Here is a 4,506-nt window from a genome sequence, read left to right as displayed (position 1 = left end):
TCAGAGCAAATGCTCTGAAAAATACCCCTCGTCTTCTAATCGGGGTCGTCTTCTAATCAGACCTCAAATAGAGTCTGATTAGGAGACTAAGATCCAGATCCCCCGCACCGCTGCAGGGGACCTGGATCCTCCTGTCTCACCCCCCCCCCCCATCATACACACTTACCGGTGCTTCCTGCTGTATTGCCGGGGCAGCGGGTTGACGTCTACGCGATCCGCGTAGACAACGTCCGCTGCAGCCGGAAGGAGGTGTGGCTAGCAGCGGGGGTTGTCTGCGTCCGTCGCGTAGACCTTCCCCGACTGTCAGAGATCTCTGATCTCTGACAGCCGGGGAAAGTATACGCGACGGACGCATACAAACCCCCGCTGCCAACTCCACCTCCTTCCGGCTGCAGCAGAAGGCGACGTCAACCCGCTGCCCCGGCTGGAAGCACCGGTAAGAGAGGGCTGAGAGGGGAGAGAGGAGAGAGGAGAGAGGAGAGGGGAGGGGAGGGGGGGGAGAGAGTGTGTGTGTGTGTGTTAGTTAAATGGGGGCATAGGGCATTTCTGGAGTGGCGTTAAGGGGGCATTTAATAGAGCACTCTGCCTCCTGAAATGCCTTATACCTCCCTATATGCCACTCTGCCCCATAATATGCCTTTTAACCCCCTAAATGCCAGAGTGGCATATAGGGGTATAAGGCATTTCTGGAGGCAGAGTGCTCTATACAATGCCTTTTAACTCCCTTAATGCCACTCTGCCTCCTGAAATGCCTTATACCTCCCTATATGCCACTCTGCCCCATAATATGCATTTTAACCCCCTAAATGCCAGAATGGGATATAGGGGTATAAGGCATTTCTGGAGGCAGAGTGGCATATAGGGGGTCAAAAGGCATACCATGGGGCACAGTGGCATATAGAGGGTTAAAAGGCATATCATGGGCCACAGTGCCATATTGGTGTGGCAAGCCTGGGGGCAGATGTGCGTAACTGGGGGACAGGCTGGAAAATACAAGAAATAAAAACAAAAAAAATATTTTTCTCAATCATAGCTTTTATTAAAAAAAATAGTTTACATGAATTAACATTTACTGGTAAAACTTTTTTCCTTTAGGGTCGTCTTATATTCAGGCTTTTTCTTTTTTCCTAAGTTAATATTCAGATTTTGGGGGGTCGTCTTATAATCAGGGTCGTCTTATAATCGAGCAAATACGGTATGTGTTTTACGTGTGAGTAAAGAACAAATCACTTAAGAAGAATGAATTTTTGAAAATGGAAAAAAAGCTTAAAGAGCTAGAAGCTGCAGCCCTGCAGCCGGCCACATCCTCTGTGGTGCCTTGATTATTGCCACTGATTGGCAGCTTCGAAGACCCAATCAGTGTCAGGAAAAATGCTCTACCATTTAAATTAATGAAAATAAGGCGTCCGCTGGAGCTAGCTGGAGGTAAGTATACTATGTACATGGAGATGTGTTCAGCTAAACACATCACGTGCACAGAAAGTAGCTGGGGGGGACAGGAAGGGTGAAATACATATGCTAATGTTTTGTGTAATTGGAATGGTACCTCAAAGTCACTGGTCTAAAATATTACATGCAATATATAAATTTTTGGCCAAATGAAGGACACAGAAGCTACTATTGGATAATATAATAATACATTCCAATCACTAAAATGGCTAGTATGTGATGTGATGAGTGCTTGGAAATCCTGAATCTAATTTTATGTATACAACTACTATACAGTGGCTTACGATCTACAAATTGTCCAGTTCAAAATCTATATTGTGGTTACTGTTTTTTTTTGTGTCTTACAGATTCTTCCTGGGTTGTTCATCGGGAATTTTAAAGGTAACATACTTGACTTTTATATATGTATTAAGTCTACCTCTAAAGAGATGAAACTTGTTGGAGCCTGTGGGATGCCAGTTACCATAGGTTCCTTACACCTACTTAGATGAACACATTTATAATTGTATATCCACCTCCTGCATGATTCATACAAATACTTTATACAATTTAGGTAAAGCTGTCTTAGTGCTGTGGATCCGATTCCCATGATGTACATAGAGTAGTCAAAATGAGTTGTTCCTCTTGCTAAGTAAGCATAGTGATCAACTAGCGCTTAAAACAACTACCTTTGAAAAAGGGTAGTAGTTCTGGGCTAGCTGGTGTTTAAAAAAAAAAAAAAAGAATAAAAATGGGTTAAAACATGTCAAATAATTAAAGAGTGCAAAATATTATGGACCCAAGAACACCTTCAAAATAACAATTTTGTTTCTAGTGAATTTCAAACCCTGTAATTCCATGTAAACAGCGGCAGAAAGTGATGGCAATTACTGGTCATAACCTGTGATCTACTAACAGAACAGATTGGTAGTCTCTTAGATAGGGATGTTTTTGTGGCGCCCACAGTGATGATGAAGGATCTTATTTCCTTGTCGGGTTAGTACTAAAGACAATTTCCCTAAACCTTGTTGCAGACTAAGTGCACGGACAGGGTAATAGTTTATCAGCAGTTGGGTACTTGCATCAGACCAATGAGCCATACCCAAAGTAGGATTTTACAGGAATGGTGCTTGGAACGCAGTTTTTTTTAGTTTCTAGATCTTAACCCGCAAGAGATGATCAGAAATACAGAATCAACTGACTTTGGTACCTGGGATCCTCCTGTTTGCCTTTCTATGGGACACAAGAGGACTCATCCAGCTGTGAGAAATCAGAATTGACCACTATGGCTGTAGCATTCTTGCAACTCCTCATAATCCATACTATGATGAGTTATGTCAACTTTTGGTGCAAACTGTTGACAGAGAGTTGTAACAACATGATTGTTGAACCCAATAAATTAGCCTGGTGTATAGTTAATACCTTGTCTCACTGTTTTAGAAAAACGTTTTTCCTTTTTCTTATGACAGCTGTTACTATTGATGTTGGCAACGAAGAATTATGACAAAACAATCTGCCTTTTTTACTGTCCTGTGTTAAGTGTGCTGCAGTGAGTCAGCTAGATGACGGATATAATGGGTCTTGATGGAAGGAAAAAAGGCACTTTTAATTTTGGTTTTCACTTAACTGCATTAAGCAGATAGGCTGTCATGGAAAAAATAATTGAATCTAATGTGTTTCAACAGCAGTGCTGCAAAAATATTGTTTGTGGAGTATAGCTGTTAACAGAAGGAACAAACCCTTTAATTAATGGGGAATAAAGAATAAAACTAGGCCTGAGAATGTGATTTAGTGGGTCATTGCATACTATTAACGTAGATGCACTTGTTCTTCAGTGTGCTGTCTATAGTTGTCAAACTATATACTGTCTTACCATTTATATTACGCTATATATAAAGAATACTGTACCAGTTGGTCATAGTACGTAAAGTTTTTGGCAATTAAATGTTAAAGTAAGTAAATGCAAATGGGTTTATATTAACAGTATGACAACCTTGACTGTTATAACCAAATGTCTGCTTACCATTATTGTTGCTTGTGCAGCTGAATCAATGTTTAGAGTGCAGCTGCATGCTACAAAAGAATGGGCAGACCCTCTCCCCCGATTGGAGGAACGGGAAGTGGGTGTGCCAGGAGGCTCTGCCCTTTTGCAAATTGTTGCTTATATAAGTTGGTAGTTTCTGTGTTTCTGATAACTTCCTGTGAAAAGCATCTCCTGAGTGTTGATTATCCCAGATGTCACGCTAGGCCTATAAGTCTATTCCATTTAAGAGAAGAGGGTTGTTAAGGAGTAAATCAATGGACCACAGTGTGCAAGAGACATCAGCAAGGAGTAACTGCCCGGAGACAAGATTACCTTTTTTCCTTTAGGAAATCACTACAGATGCTTAGTCTTATTCTAAGAATTATTAAACAAATTATTAGTAATTCAGTAGGCAGGGTTTAGTGTTACTATGGCCATAAGATCTCCAATTGTTATATAGTCCTAGGCTAGTCCTGTATTTGTGTGTCAGTCTTTGTGTCTTTGCCTTATTTTCCCTGTATCATCTTTCTTCTCCCCATGTCCCAGTTTAAGATTTCCTATCCTTGCTTAAAGGAGAAGCATCTGAGGATCCCGGCTCCTCGCTCCATCCCTTGTTTCCCTGTCCTCTGTTGTGTCCTGTACCATGTATGTCTTGTCTGGCTATGTTTCTTGCTCGTCTCCCTGCTCCTTGCTCTGTCCCCCTTGCTTGCTATGTTCTCCTGTACTCTGCTTAGCTTCCCTACTCCCAGCCTGCAGCATCCTGCACATTCCTCTGCTATGTCAGGGCCCTGGTGTGTGGCCGCACAACCCTAGGTGCTCAACACCCCGCTCTTGCACAGTGACTCCTGAAATTCTGTATGGACCCAGTTCGTGACACTTTTTATATGACTGTTTAGTTTACTTTTTTTATGTTCTATAGGCTCAATCTGCCTTCTCGTTTACAAGTACTCGCACATTAGCATAACTAACAGGTTGACATGCCAGCATCATGAATGAGTCCTAGTTGGGTGTAATCCAGAATCCAGCCAGGAATTGTTACTTATTAATCTGAAAGT

This window comes from Sceloporus occidentalis, unplaced genomic scaffold, assembly GCF_023333645.1.
Source record: "Sceloporus occidentalis isolate IW3139 unplaced genomic scaffold, rSceOcc1.0.p SCAF_186, whole genome shotgun sequence".
Classification (NCBI taxonomy): Eukaryota; Metazoa; Chordata; class Lepidosauria; order Squamata; family Phrynosomatidae; genus Sceloporus; species Sceloporus occidentalis.
The sequence above is the reverse complement of the archived record's forward strand: the minus strand, read 5'-3'. Positions refer to the sequence as shown.